The sequence below is a fragment of the Pan troglodytes genome, chromosome 3 (assembly GCF_028858775.2).
Source record: "Pan troglodytes isolate AG18354 chromosome 3, NHGRI_mPanTro3-v2.0_pri, whole genome shotgun sequence".
In the NCBI taxonomy this organism is placed as follows: domain Eukaryota; kingdom Metazoa; phylum Chordata; class Mammalia; order Primates; family Hominidae; genus Pan; species Pan troglodytes.
The window spans coordinates 28,823,675-28,840,158 of record NC_072401.2 but is presented as its reverse complement, the minus strand read 5'-3'; the positions used below and the strand labels follow the sequence as shown (position 1 = coordinate 28,840,158).

At 36.2% G+C, this 16,484-nt stretch overlaps 1 long non-coding RNA gene across 3 annotated transcripts in view; it reads left to right on the top strand.

Moving 5' to 3' along the window:
* The window catches only part of LOC104006012 (uncharacterized), an 85,343-nt gene continuing 68,859 nt past the window's right edge, over nt 1–16,484 (top strand). For 2 of the 3 annotated variants that reach the window (XR_010156509.1, XR_010156511.1), the window contains exons 1-3: nt 1–300; nt 8,573–8,677; nt 9,489–9,636. This is a non-coding gene — a long non-coding RNA (uncharacterized LOC104006012). Of the gene's footprint in view, nt 301–8,572; nt 8,678–9,488; nt 9,637–15,026; nt 15,164–16,484 lie in introns of those variants that run through there. The other variant, XR_001716608.3, reaches the window with a different exon arrangement.

The following is a 16,484-nucleotide window of genomic DNA, read 5'->3' as shown; positions in this document are numbered from 1 at the left end:
GCGGAAGTGGCTGGAAGTCATGAGGAACACATCAGCGGAACAAGACAAAAGCAGCTGGTCGTGGAGATTCCGCCAGGGGAGGAGTACACCGGCAGGCACCGCAGGCCATCGATCGTCAGAAAGACACGGAGTTTGGCCAGAATTATCAGAGAAGAGTTTGGCCAGAGGGGTCAGAGAAGAGTCCAGGGGAAAACCATCACCCCTGTGACTCCGGAATCTTCTGAGAGCTACTTCTACTTAATAAAACCTTGCACTCATTCTCCAAGCCCACATGTGATCCGATTCATCCAGTACACCAAGGTAAGAAACCTCGGGATACAGAAATCCCTCTGTCCTTGTGAAAAGGAAGGGGGGGCTAATTGAGTTGGTTAATACAAGCTGCCTATACACGGCAACCTAAAAGAGCACCCTGTAACACAGGCCCACTGAGGCTTCAGCTGTGGTATTCACCCCTAGACACTGCTGTGGAGTCACCCCACGACCTGCCCATCTGTATGCTCCCCTAGAGGTTTGAGCAGCAGGGTACTGAAGAAGTGAGCCACACCCTCATCGTACACCCTTTGACGGAGACAAGGGAACCTTTCCCGTTTCAGTAGTAAACATTGTTGGAATTATACACATTAGGTAAATTGGTTTATGAAGTGGGGTGATATTCATTCTGTCTACCTACCTACTTATCTAATGTGTCTTTATCCTTTCAGTTTTATATATAGGGCTGGAAAATGAGAATACAAAATACATTATCACTATTCTGCATGCACCATTTTTTACTCTCTTGCACACATACTCCAGGTTCTAGTCACAAAGGATCTAATGAACCGATCAAAGCCAAAGTAATAACATTGTCTGCCTTCCCCACTTATGTACACGTTTTGTTTTGCAGTAAAAGGCTGAGGAAAAGGGACACTGATTAATAAAAATTCTCAGATATACATGGTAAGTTTCAGGCATTGTGGCACCAGTGTCTGACTTAGGCTTCAGACTGTGAGAGCTTACCTAATGCCTTTTAAATCAAAATACACTGCTGGTATTTCTCCAGTGTACTCACTGAGTCTGCAGACTTAGAAGAAAACTCTTCATACAAGTGCCAGAGAGAGACCAAGAGAAGCCTTTTTCTCTCCCTTGCCAGAAAGGATAATAAAACCTCAAGGATCATTATTCGTTTATTAAGTATTGTGTGATAGAATGGCAACTAAATAGTGTCATTTAATTATAAATAACATTAATTGCTTAATAATAGAGGATACACAGAGAACAATGTTAGCACTAAGGAATACACAGTGATTTTAGAAAGAAATCACAAAACATTTCTTAAATTAAGTAAAATATATTCCTTCTCTTTTACAATGCAGCACTACAAAGCTTTAAACACCTTGGTTTACAACGTTATGAATATTAAAGAATTGCATAAAAACTTTCTTTTAAAGAAGTAATTTATTATTTAATGTTTATTTTCTTTTTATTATTGTTGCCAGGCAAGCAACTTTCTAATGGTCAAATAAGAATGTTTTCATATTTTAGTGCTACAACATTAGTTCATTTATTATTAATACAACTCATAAATACTCTAACCATCAAAAATAGCCTCAAACAACCTTATCTGGGCAGACTCAGACTTTCCGTCTTCCCCAGGGTTTTCCAGTTTCTGGACTATAATTAGTTGTCATCTATTCTGACGGAGAAGATTCTACGAACCATCCCCCATGTCTCAATAATGTTCTTGACAGATTTTATATCTTGAGGCAACCTAAACAGTTTACTAAGTGAGACCCACTAGAAGAAAAAGAAAAGATAAAATGGGAAAAACTCATTATTTTTAGCCAGAAGTTAATTAGATGTTTTGGAGGTCTATTTTTCTGAAAGCATTCATATGTTGCCAAGTGTGGGACTCAGGTTATGCCACCTTTTAGAACCATTTTAGCCACTTGTTTTCACACTCTAACTGTAAGCCTGTGTCTTAAAAAAAACATTTTCATGTTAATTAAATGCCTCCTATTTAAAATTTCATGCTGTTAAATAATTCTTTTAGATTTAACACTCATATGTTCTGGAAAATAGCTCCGCTGTCATTTATTTCCTACAATTCGTTGAGACCATAAATGGCCATATAAAAATTTCAGTAGCTTCTACTTCTGATAAATACTACTACGCTCCGGCTACAGTTAACATGAAGAAGCTGCTCTTTCTATGACTACCTCAAGGAATATATAAGCTCATCCTCCACAGTGCAAGCACTGGCAAATGGTTCCAGAAGACTAAAAATAATCACAGCATAATCAAGCCAGGGCTTCACTATCAAACTGCAGACAAGGGTGGAAATCAACTTTCTTGAAAAGGGAGATCTTGGCTATATCATGTATGGTTGTGTCTGAAACTTCTTGATTGTGCAAGGTATGCAAATGAAAGATTTTTACAAAATAACTGTGAGCATTTTGTAGGCATTGTGTGCCTGTACTTGAAATAAAGGAGTGAATAACACAAGGATCAGCTTTCAAGAAAATGTTTTGTGTTTAGAGATAGGTAGATGAGTAAAGGGACATTTATGGTACAGTGTCACGTGTACTGTGATGAGGATTCCAATACACAGAAGAGGGGCCGTTTATCCAATTTGGAGGGGAGATGGTAGTGACTATTTAACAAAGTCTTTCTAGAAGAAAGGACATGTAAACTATGTTCTAAAATTTATTAAATAAATAATAGCTCCTTAAGGTGGAGTTTAGGGTGGGAGTAGAGATAGGTCTTAGATTGATCACTCTTTTTTTTTTTTTTTTTTTTTTTTTTTTTTGAGACGGAGTCTCGCTGTGTATCCCAGGCTGGAGTGCAGTGGCGCCATCTTGGCTCACTGCAGGCTCTGCCTCCCGGCTTCACGCAATTCTCCTTCCTCAGCCTCCCGAGTAGCTGGGACTACGGGCGCCCACCATCACGCCCGGCTAATTTTTGTTTGTATTTTTAGTAGAGACGGGGTTTCACTATGTTAGCCAGGATGGTCTCGATCTTCTGACCTCATGATCCGCCCGCCTTGGCCTCCCAAAGTGCTGGGATTACAGGCGTGAGCCACAGATTGATCACTCTTGTCATAAAATGTTCTCTCTCGGAAATTATCTTTGCTCCTAGAAATTGTCTTATCTATAACTGCCTCAAATTGTGTTCTTCACTTTTCCTACTCTTCAGTTTAATTTTATTTTATGAGGCAATGAAGTGGAACGAAGTGGCATAGCAGGAAGTGGAGAAAAGCATGTTCTTGAAGCTCACAAGAGAAACAGTTGGTTTTTTGAGATGGTAAAACACTGGGGAAGAGCGTGAACAGGGCTGTTTCTATTAGTTGCTCAGTTCTAACACATCTTCTATGCGTGGCTTTGAGCAAATGACTTAATCTTTCTGTGCCCAAGTCCCTTTATATAAAATATTAACAATTTCACAAGGTTTCCATGAGTGTTGAGTAAAAAATTTAAAGCATACAAAATATTCAATGTTACCTGTGATGATAATGATGATTTTCATCATCATCATCATCATCATCATCATCATCTTCATCATATTGTTTTATTAGCTTAAAAATTGGGGGTGCACATTAAATGTTGGTGTCTCCATAGGAACATTGTATACCAGGTCTAGCATATTCAATCAAGTGCAGCTAAATTCTCTTTTTAAATTGACAAGGTAGAATGTACTTATTTTCAAAAGCATTGCTTTGAGATAAATATAGCAAACCACGTAGTTCTTGTTTTATTTAGCTAGATGTAAATAAAATATATCTAGGATTTCCATTTCTAAAGCCATAGCACAGTTACCATATGAGACCTATGCACCCTTTGTAAACAAGTAGTAAAATACCCGCAGTATATAAAGTAAATGTTTTCAAGCAGTAGACGGCAGAGATTGTAAGACTATTTTATTTGAAAGAAGAGAAACACTTCGAGTGAGCTCTGCATTCACCCTGGCTTCTTGCATGGGAATTTTTTTTTTAGACCACAGCACAGAGATGAGGAACCCAGGAAGAAAGCTTGAGTGTCAATGAATGAAACAGGAAGACATAAGAATTCAGATCTTCTGAGTAGGGATAAGTTTATGAGGCAGGATAATAGAAAAGGGAGAGAAGTACAGAGAAGACCCTTAGGGCAGCATGTTATATCCTCTGTTTTTAAGGATGATGAGGACAAGGCTATGCATGCTCAAGGTGAGACTTTAAGGCCGGCGCAGCTTCCGGGAGGCTAATGAATGAATGAAGACTTCAGAGGTTGCTCAATTCTGGGAAATATTTTAGTATAGCTGAGCTAATGGGGAGACGCTTCCTAAGTAGCAAGTAATCCTGCTACGGTACAGTTGACAGTCCAGAAAGGTCACCCTTCAAAAGTAAGAGTTACAGACTATAACTAGGCAAAAAATTAAAACAGATACATGCAGAAAAAGCCTAAAATAAAGGCACGTGGTGGTTAATTATTCATTTAACTGTATGCCAGAACAAAATACAGTACTTCAAAGAAAGAAACACAATCCAAACATCTTACAATATAGCAAACAATCATAAATACTAGACATGAGATAACCAGAAACAGATTTTTCACACTTGAGAAATAGAAGCATGTATTCTTCAGCCAAAAGAATAAAAGACAGAGTAGAAACAGACCCTAAAGTGATACAGATGTTGGAATGTGCATATAAAATATTTGAAAAAGATATATATATATTCAAGCATTTGAAGGAAAAGGTAGTCAAAAAGAGAAAAAATGGGGGATCTCAGAAAAAGTAAACTGTAAGAAAAGAGTCCTAATGAATTCCCATAAAATAAAATATTAAGTATCTGAAGTGAAAAAACTCACAGGATCAACTGAAAGGAAAAATAAAAATATCCATTAACTTGAATTTAGGTTAATGGAAATTGTTGAAACTGAAGCAAAAGAGAAGGAAAGCTAGAATAAAAAATGAGCAGAGACTCAAATACTTGAGGGATCAAGTCAGCTGACATACATACAATTGGATTTTACAAAGGAAAGAGGAGATAGAAAATTTTGAAGAAATATTTGTCTGCAAACTTCCTAAATTTGCTGAAAAAGATGAACTCATGGTGTATCTTAAAAGCTTAGCAAGCCCAAAGAAGGTAACTATGTTAAAACAAAACAACAAATACACCAGGCACAGAGGTTCATGCCTGTAATCCCAGCACTTTGGGAGGCCAAGGAGGGAGAATTGCTTCAACCCAGGGATTCAAGATCAGCCTGGGCAACATAACATGACCACATTTCTACAAAAAATAAAAAAAAGGCAGATGTGGTGGTGTACATCTGTAGTCCTAGTTACTTGGAAGGGTGATGGAGGAGAATTTCTTAAGCCCAGGAGGTTAAGGCTATAATAAGCCGTGATTGCATCACTGCATTCTAGCCTGGGCAACAGAAAGAGGTCCTATCTCAAAAAAAAAAAAAAAAAAAAAAAAAAAAAACACACACAACGAAAAACACAGAAAAAAAAACTTCACGTATGCATATCATAGTAAAACTTCTGAAAACCTAACAAAAACAAGATATCAATATCAAAAATTCCAGCAACCTTATTAGATGAAGGTATGATAAAACACAATAAGTTTAATATGTTTTTAAAAAGTTGTCAACTGGAATCCTATAGCTAGAGAAATTATCCTTTATAAATAGGACTAAATTTGAAATACAGAATTTTCAGACAAAGTTTAAAGAAATAGTTCCCAACAGAAAAAAGCTGTAAGAAATGATTAAGGATGTTCTTCACATTGAAGGGAAATGTTACCAGATAGAAACTCAGGTATACATGAAGAAATGAAGAGAACCAGAAACTTTCTTGTCATAACATATGTGACAAGAAAGGCACAAAGGTTAGGAGAAGTTAATGAAATGATATTGTTTAATATTCTGTTGTTCTTATAATTTACATTTTATGTGAGGTAGTACAGTACTAAATCTAAGTAGTTTATTAGAAATAAGCAATATACTATAATCCCTAAAGCAAATTGGGAAAAATTATATCATCTGACATTAATAGATACTATAGTAATCAAGATAATTTAATTTTTACATAGGATTTTAAAAACTCATATTAATGGAACAGAATAGAATCCAAAAGTAGACTGGTATGTACATGGTAAATTTATTTTTAATAAAGTTATCAGTGTAGTACAATGGGAAAAAGATTATTGGAATAACCATATTAAACAAACGAACAAAACAATTTTGGTCCATCCCACGACATATTAAAACAGTACTTTGCAATAGATCATAGGTTGAAATGTAAAAGCAAACATTATAACGGATCAAGATAAAGATGACTGCTTTCACAGCCTTGGGGCACACAAAGCATTTTTAGATAGGACACAAAAAGAACAGTTCATATAAAACCAATCCCAAGATCCATAAAAATGCTAGGACCTTGTGTCCAGAGCTTCCTATCAGTGAAGCAGTACCCATATCTGCACTGATCCATTCCCAACTTACCTGCCATTTTTCCATAGGGGAAAATGGAACAGGTTTTCTTCTCTTGCTTGTACTATCAGAGTAAGTGATTAAAGGCTTGATTGTTACTTTCAATATATTTTGCTGAATTTATTGGCTACCGTCAACATCTGACAGCTCAACTCTCTCTCCAGCTCAACTGATCTGACACACAAAAAGGACAAAAAACAAATAGCAATCATAAGTAGCCATCTAGATCATGGAGACTCTTTTTAAGTTAATTGTTAAGATTGTTATCAATATGAAAACTTGAAATTAAAAGATTATCATAGACAAATCGTTTATTTCCCAAACCCAACTTGGTAAACATTGATTAGGTAGTTAGATGTTCAATTTTGGGGGTAATGAGAGAGGATCAATAATAGTTTAATATGTGTTAAAGGCCTTGATTTGATAGCAAAACTTTTTTTGATGTATAAAATAAACAAAAAAGTGTAAAAGTAAGTGGTTAGCCTGAAGAAACACTACAAAATGAGCACACATGTGTAACTAGTGATAAGGTCCGAATATAGAACAGTGTCATCACCCAAGAAGTCCTATGCCTTTTCCCATTTTCTAAGTACCATTCTCTTCTTTCTGAAGTTAAGAAATGTCAAGACATGTGACATTATAGATACGGTTTTATTGTTTTTTCACTTTATGTAAATAAAACCATAAGATATGTATTCTTTTTCTTTCTTTGACTCTTAACATTGTTTACACTCTTCTGCATTAGACTCCTCCAGAATATTTATGCTACTGTTCCCTCTTCATATGTTATGCCAGATATTTTTTCATATCTATGTCATGATTTTTGAAAGATAAAATAATTAAAAATAAAACTTAATGGATCTGATTAACAGCAGATCAAACATAGCTAAAGAAAAAATTTGTGACTAGAAAGAACAAAAATTTGGTTCTGAAATTTCCATTTCATTTTTGTTCATACTCTTGTTTTCTTCAGTATATTTTGCAATTCTTTGACATATTAATCAGTTTAAAGTCTATGTCTATAACTCTATTATCTGGATTTCTTGCGAGCCTGTATCTATTATTTTGTTTTTGCCACTTGATTAATTGTTAAGGCTTGTCTTGTTATATACTTGGTTATTATGATTTAAATGGCATACATTGCAAATAAAAATATAGCTATAATTTAAGGGTTGTATGAATCCATGTTCCCCAAGAGATAATTTCTTTTAGCTTCTGATAGGTTGATAGGCTAGGGAAACGAGCAATTCCATTTAATTTTGATCTAACCAGGAAATAACATTATGCAAGGATGAACTTCAGTCCTTCTAAGGACAAGTCAAATTCCACTTCCCCTGTACTCCTGGCATATATCTCTTAGGAATCCTGACTGAATGACTGGGATATTTCTAGACTCTTCCTTCTTGAAGCATTGAACTTCAGTTTGTACCATTCTTCTCTTTGGCTTCATGAGTCGACCAAAAGCTCTTAGCAGTTTCTCAGCCTATCAAACACCATATTGGTCTGTTCTTGCATTACTATAAAGAAATACCTGAGACTAGGTAGTTCGTGAAGAAAAGAGGTTTAATTGGCTCACGGTTCTGCAGGCTGTACAGGAAGCATGGTGCAGTCACCTGCTTGGCTTCTGGGGAGGCCTCAGGAAGCTTTTACTCATGGCAGAATGTGAAGTAGGAGCAAGCGTCTCACATGGCACAGCTTGAGCAAAAGTTTCCGAAGGTTTCGGGGGAGGGTACCACACTCTTTTAAACAACCAGATCTTGCGAAAACTCACTCACTGTCACAAGGACAGCACCAAGCCATGAGGGATCGTCACCCATGAACCACATATCTCCCACCAGACCCCACCTCCAACATTGAGGATTACAATTCAACATAAGATTTGAGTGGGGACACAGATCCAAACTATAGGAGATACCATTTTAAAAGTCAGCAACTACCTCAAGGGAAAAACATAAACCTAATGATAAGAAAGCTAGATTAAATTTCCAAAGTGTAACAATATAATACCTGAGATTAAAAATTTACTGCAGAGACTAAACTATAGACACAACAGAATAAAAGACCCAACAAAAAGTATCCTTCAAAAATGTGTTTCTGTGTCTTTGATCATATTTCTCTTTTTTCAGTGTCCAGGGACATCTAGATGATAGAAGTTCCTTCAGATGGGTCCCTGGTGTGAGGGTGTCCTGTATCAGACTGCCTATTGAAGTTCAACCTGTGGTTCAAGACAGGTATGATCCTTTGATGTTGAAGTCACTGAGATTGGGAGTTAGTTTGCTTTTGTGTTTGTTTTTGCTTTTTACTGCAGCTTGTTCTATACTATCAGAACTAATTAAAACATTTTAACTTTGGGAAATCTTTAAATATAATTTTCCTTATGGTTTGTCACATTAAATGGGAAAATAGGTGGTTTATATAAATATATGTGGAAAATATATGATAGCTTTCATCACACATTCATATTTTAAAAATCTTAGTAAAGCAGGACTAGGAGAAAGTTATTTAATATTTTGAAAGGTCCTAATAATACTTCTAATAAACATTTTAAATAAAATTTGTATTTTAGAACAGTTTTAGATTTAAAAAAAATTATGAAGATAGTATGGAGAGTATGCCCCAGTTTCCCATATTACTAATGTATTACATCAGTGTGGTACATTTGTACAAATAATGAACCAATATTTACATGTTGTTTGTTTGTTTGTTTGTTTGAGACGGAGTCTGGCTCTGTCACTCCAGGCTGGAGTGCAGCTCACTGCAAGCTCTGCCTCCTGAGTTCACGCCATTCTCCTGCCTCAGCCTCCCAAGTAGCTGGGACTACAGACGTCTGCCACCACGCCCGGCTAATTTTTTTTTTGTATTTTTAGTAGAGACGGGGTTTCACCGTATTCGCCAGGACCGTCTCGATCTCCTGACCTCGTGATCCACCCGCCTCAGCTTCCCAAAGTACTGGGATTACAGGCTTGAGCCGCTGCGCCCGGCCCCCTAAAGTCCATTCTTAACTCAGATTTCCTTGTTACCTCGTGCCCTTTTCTGTTCCAGGATCTCACTCAGAATACTACTTTCATTCAGGCTGGAGTGCAGTGGCATGATCTTAGCTCTCTGCAACTTCCAGCCTCCTGGGCTCAAGCGATTCTCCTGTCTCAGGCTCCGGAGTAGCTGGGACTACAGGCATGCGCCACAACACCAGGTAATTTTTGTATTTTTAGTAGAGACGGGGTTTTACCATGTTGGCCAGACTGGTCTCGAACTCCTGACCTCAAGTGATCCACCTGCCTCGGCCTCCCAAAGTGCTGGGATTATAGGCATGAGCCACCGTGCCAGGCCGATCTTGACAGTTTTAATGAGTATTGGTCAGACATTTTGTAGAGTATCTCTGTATTGGAATCTAGTTCATGTTTTTTTCATAATAGATAGGATTTTATATTCTTGGGAGAAAAAACATTGATATATACTGTCCCATTTTCATCACCTCAGAGCACAAGCCAAGGCTAATAACATCTTCATCTTAGAAATGTTTCTTTCACTTGCCTTCTGTATATCACACTCGCTGATTTTTTTTGTATGACTCTAGTAATACTTTATCAGTTTTATTAAATCCAATTTTCACCAATTTCATAATTTTAGAGCATCTTACGGATCATTTTTTAAGCTTTTATCTACACTTCTTCAGTGATTTCTTCTGGTTTCACAATTTCAATTGCCATCTGCATACTGATGACAAGTAAATTTATATCTCTGATTCAGATTTGTCCACTAAACTTGATAACACTATATATAACTGCATACTTGATATCTTTACTTGGAACATCTCAAAGTTGAAATGCTCAAAATAGAACTGCTTATTATTCCAGTAGAACCTGTTTCACCCACACACAGTCTTCCTTATCATTGTACTTGATCATTCTAGCCCATCCAGGGAAAAAAACACAATCAATCAAAAAAACTTGATTTATCCTTGAAATATTTTATTTGAATCCCACGTCTGAAACATCAGCAAAAATGGTTTTAATTACTTAATTTTTTCCAAAATATAGATAGAACCTGAAAATTTCCCACTATCACACACACTCCCACTATTCTCCAAGGCACCATTAGCTCTCACCCAGGTAAGAGTGATAGCCTCCTTTCTCACCCAGGTTACAGTGACAGCCTCCTGCTGTCATTATTGCCTTCCATAGAGTCTCACTGAAACACAGCAGCCAAAGTGATTCTTTGAACGTGTCAATGAGATCAAGTCACTGCTCTGCTAAATACTCTCCAGTGGCTCCTCATCTGATTCAGAGGAAAGCCAGTGGTTTTCAATGGCCTAATATTTTCTGCACAATCCAAGTTCCAGTCAAAACTCTGAGCTCATCCACCACACTGTCACGACACACTACTTCCAGTTACTCAAATATGCCAGTGTGTTCATGTCTCAGGGTATTACTACTGTTCCCTCTTTTTGAAACACTGTGCCCAAGTGTCATTGTCTCAATTCCTATCCTGGTTTCTTAAACTTAAGAGGAAAAAAATAAGGAAACTCCCTTATGTCCTCCTCCGACTAGTGATCATATTTTAGTTTCCCCGGCCTGTCTCTTCTGCTAATATTCCATTTTCTGAACTTACTTAATGTTTACCCTCTTTATCTTCCTATTAATAGATAATGAGTTTATGAGATCATGAGTCTCTCAGTTCTTACAGCTACTATAATACACTATATAGTTCTTGATACACTATGGGGACTTTATAAAGGTTTTGTGAATTAACTAGTTAATGAAAGACAAAAATAAATAAATAGCCTGGACCCCTGCAAGCTTTGACAGCAGCAAGAAATCAGCATCGTCTTCAGATTTTAAGTATTTTAGTGTCAACTATTTAAATCAGCTAAATAATACAGTAATAGAATCTATTTTGTTTCTAGTTAGAGTCATGACTGAAAGCACTGCTATTCCCTAAAGGGGAAATTCCCTCATTTGCAGAAATAACAAAAGACTAAAAAATATAATTATGTAAGAATCCTAAAGTAATAAAATACATGGATAGAAGAATCAATTTGTAGGCAACTTTTTTTTTTTAATATACACTAGTAAACCAATATGACCTTCAAAAGGTTAACAAAGAAAATAAGTAAGCACTGAACTTCATTTGATGAGTAACATGGCTGGCCTCTAAAAAGTCACCTTTATTATGAGAACAGCAACTGAAAATACCTCAGCAAAGAAATCTCAGGGGATTCTTCCACCAAAGAGAGTGGAAACAACCTATTTGGGCCGGGGTTTGGACATGACTAGTTCAAAGTCAGTGAACTGTGGGTAGCATGCAGAAAATAGAGACATTTTTTTGAGAGAAGGTTATAAAAGTTATTCCAAAGAGAGATGTACCTGTCATTGATTTCTTATACTCTAGTACAACAGAAATGAAAGAGTACAGTTTCTCTGTGGAGATGAAAAACAGGAGCTTTCAAGCTGGCCCTTTTACCATTTCTAAAATCCTTCATGAGTAACTGTAATTATTATTGTATTTCTCTTGTTAAAGGGTATTCCGTGAAAGAAACTATTAAAAATTATGAGAATCAGTGCTACTGTTATCTATCATTTTTCCATCTTGTGGACAGTAAGATCTTAATCTTAGAAGACAAGATCTAGAAGTCATTTTACTTGAACTTTAAAATAAACAAACCTATTTATCTATTTTGCCCAATTCTAATGGTGACATTGTATCACACCATTTGTTAGAGATAAATGAATCTCAATTATCCTGTGAAACTTAAAGACATATATAAAATTAAACAGCAACACCAATTCTGATTGCAGTTTATTTAAATAATTTTATTATTTACAAATGCATTCACTTACCTACCCACATAGATATTTATTTTTTTAAATTGCCATCAAGAACAAGATACGTTGAGTATCCATTTCAACACACAGGATGATTTTATATATCCTTCATGGTTTATTGTAAAAAAAAAATGTACTGGTTAAAAAAAAGTGGGGGAGTTAATTGTCTCTATTTCTTAGAGATATTAAAGGTAAAATGCATACCCCTTGACTCAGTGTGCTTTGATTTTAAGTCTTGATTATGGGTGGATAGTCAATATAATAAATCCTGTTGGCAATTTCATATCTGTTTTCCACATCATTGCACACAGATAACACAAAGCAGAATGTACTACCAATAACCATGAGCCAGTTCTTCAAATGTTGACTGTGATCATCTCTCAGAATAAAATTTTATAAATGTTGAAAGTGGAAATATATACAAATAAAATTAGGCCCTTTTATTTGTTACAGGCATACTTTAAATAAAGTTGAACATATTTTCATCAAATTGGGAAGATATATTTTGGATATGTAGTTTTTGTAGTGCAAACAAAATTCTTTGGGTACATACTCAAAGGGTAACACCTCCCACCAAGAAAAACAGAAACCTCTTACCATTAAGAAACCTCTGTGAATGCAAATCAGGAGAGATGAACCATTTGTTATACGTACCATGGAGAGGGGAAATAACACTTTATAATTTAAGAGTTATAAAAGTGCCTGTTCTAAAAAACAAGTGCTGTTTTATGATTGAGCTACTTCTCACATGGGCGAGTCTGTATAGCAAGCCCTCCTGTACTAGATTCAGGGAGTTAGATAATTATGCTTCATGATTCACAAGAAAAATAGAGTCTATCTAAAATGAGGTTTTAAAAAGATGAAAGTTTAGTTTGTGTGCATGATTTAAATGTAAAACAATTTTTTTAACTTCTAGAAAATAGATAATCCCTAAAGATCCTATTGTCCCAGTATATTTTCAGGGCCCAATATTTTAGGTGAGTTCTAATTTTACCTATATTAATACATTTATCTCTATAGGACTATAGTGTTTTGAGATACACACACACATTATGTATCCATTTTAAATAGTCATTGAAAAAGGCTATGTTAACATGTAATTTCTTTACATCATCTGGTTAATTAAGGTGTAATTCCATCGTGGCATGTACTCTTTCTCTAAGTTGTATGGTGCTGATAAATTACTTGCTGACTAACAAGTAATTCACGGCAATACAAATATCATATCTTTATACTGTTTACATGAAATGTCTCTGTTTGTCCTTTCTTCCCTCAACATTTCAACAGGATATATATATATATATATATATATATATATATATATATATATATATTTTTTTTTTTTTTTTTTTTTTTTTTTTTTTTTTGAGACAGAGTCTCACACTGTCACCTGGGCTGGAGTGCAATGGCATAATCTCGGTTAACTGCAACCTCCACCTCCCGGGTTCAAGCGATTCTCCTGCCTCAGCCTCCCAAGTAGCTGGGATTATAGGCGTGCACCACCACACCCGGCTAATATTTTGTAGTTTTAGTAGAGATGGGGTTTCGCTGTGTTGACCAGACTTGTCTGGAACTCCTGACCTTGTGATCCACCCACCTCGGCTCCCCAAAGTGCTGGGATTACAGGCGTGAGCCACTGCACCCGGCCTCAACAGGCTATGTTTTAAATGGAGTAATCCAATGATAAGAGGGGAGAAAAAAAAGGTCAGTTTAGATTCCAGATGTAAGAATCAATGTTTAGATCCACTTCTTCAAAGTGCTACTTAAGTCAAATAAGAAGCAAATATATCTTCGAGGTCAAAAATAAAAGAAAAAATATATGTTGTATGAATTGAAGGAGATTCTGATGAAATTCAAGCATTTCATTCCTGGTGTATTAGTTTACTAGGGGTGATGAAACAAAACCTCACCAACTGGGTGGTTTAAACAACAGAAATTTATTTCCTCACATTTCCTTAGGCTAGAAGACAGAGATGACAATGTTGGTAGGGTTGGTTTCTTCTGAAGCCTTTCTTTGTGGTTTGTAGATGGCAATCTTCTCTCTGGGCCTTCAGAGGACCTTCCTTCTGTATCTGTTATCTGTCTATATCGAAATATTCTCTCATTATAAGGACATCAGTCATGTAGGATTAGGACTTAACCCTAAGGACCTCATTTTAACTTAATTATCTCTTTATAGACCCTATCTCTAAATACAGTCATATCTGGGGTACTGAGGGTTGGGACTTGTATTAGCCTGTTTTCATACTGCTATAAAGAACTGCCCAAGACTGTGTAATTTAAGAAGGAAAGAAGTTTAACTGACTCAGAGTTCAGTATGGCTGGAGAGGCCTCAGGAAACACACAATCATGGCAGAAGGCAAATGGGTTTTTTGATATATTACTAGGTCCTCGTAAATACAAAACACACAGGACACCAAACGACCATGGAGCTAGATTTGATCATTAAAATCTGGTCTTGATTGACCCATGGTGGTATGCAGAATAGTGCCCCACCCACCCACCCAAAGATGTTCATGCCGTAACTTTGGTACCTGTGAATGTTTTTCCTTATGTAGATAAAGGGATTTCACATATATGGTTTCAATTACAGAACTTGAGATGGGGACACTATCCTAAAATATCGTAGTGGGCCCAATCTAATCATGAGTTCCCAAAAGTGCAGGACCTTTCCAGGCTGTGGCCAGAATGACATATTATGTTGGAACAATGCTCAGTGAGTTGTGACCTCAGTGCACTGAGGATAGAGAAGATGGTCAGGAGCAAAAAAGCATGGGAGGCCTCTAAAAGCCAGAAAAGGCAAGAGTACAAATAATCCTTTACAGCCTTCAGATAGAATGCAGCCCTGATGGCAGCTTGATTTTAGCTCTTGTCAGAATTCTGACCTGCTAAAATGTAAGATATCACATTTGTTTTGTTTTATGCTACTGAGTTTGTAGTACTTTGTTATGGCAACAGTGAAAATTAAAGAAAGATTTTCATGTGGGGATGGAGTGCTGCTGTACCAAATACCTAAAATTGTAGAAGTAATTCTGAAATTGGCAGTAAGTAGAGGCTGGGTGAATTTTGAGAAGAAGGACAGAGAAAGCACAGATTACCTTAAATATCCTGTTAGTAGAAACAGGGATGTTAACAATTCTACCAGTGAGTACTCAGGCAGAAGTGAGGAACATGGTAAGGGCAACATAAATCTTCTTAGAGAATACAGTCAGCCCTGCATATCCAAGGGACCCACATCCATAATTCAACCAACACCAGATTTAAAATATTTTTAAAAAGTTAAAAATAACAATATGACAATAAAAATGAAACAAATAGAATAATACAGTATAACAACTATTTACATAGCATTTACATTGTATCAAGTATTATAAGTAGTCTAGAGATTATTACTGTATACAGGAAGATATGCATAGGTTATATGCAAATACTACACCATTTTATGTAGAGTACTTGAGCATTAACAGATTTAAGTATCTGTGTGGGGTCCTGGAACCAATCCCCTGCTATGACTGAGGAACAACACTACCTAAATTTTTGTGAACAAAATATGAGTAAAAGTACAAACATTAAAGTCACTGTTGGTGAGGGCTTAGAGAAAGAAAAAGAGGAACATGCAACTAGAAATTGGAACAAAAAGGATTGTTGTTTCATAATGGCAGAAAGCTTAGTGTAATTGTTTCCTGCAGTCATTTGAAAACCAAAACTTGTAAATGGCAACAATGAACAGTAAGCTGAGAAAATTTTTGAGGAAAGTGTTGAAGGTACAGCCTGGTTTCTTTATGCCACTTATAGTAAAATGCAAAAGGAAAGAGATAAATTAAGGGATGAACTGTTTAATTAAAAGAAACACTGCACTCCAGCCTGGGTGGCAGAGCGAGACTCTGTCTCAAGAAAAAAAAAAAAAAAAGAAAAGAAAAGAAAAAAAGAAACCAAGGCTGGAAGATTTGGGAAATTATCCGTCTATCCATATTGCAAAATATGCTACATTTCACTATCATGAAATGTGCTTTAGAAGAAAAAGCCAAGGACGTGCCTATAAAACCTCTGCTAATACCTCAGAAAGATTAAAAGTTTAAAGTATTCAGACACATAAAGGCTCTTTAATATGATCCACAATGTGATTATCCCATCCTCTCAATAAAATTACAGAGCATCTAGGGAGTTTAAGGGTGTTGTCCTTCAGCCATTTCAGCAAGAGCCAATAAAGCATATG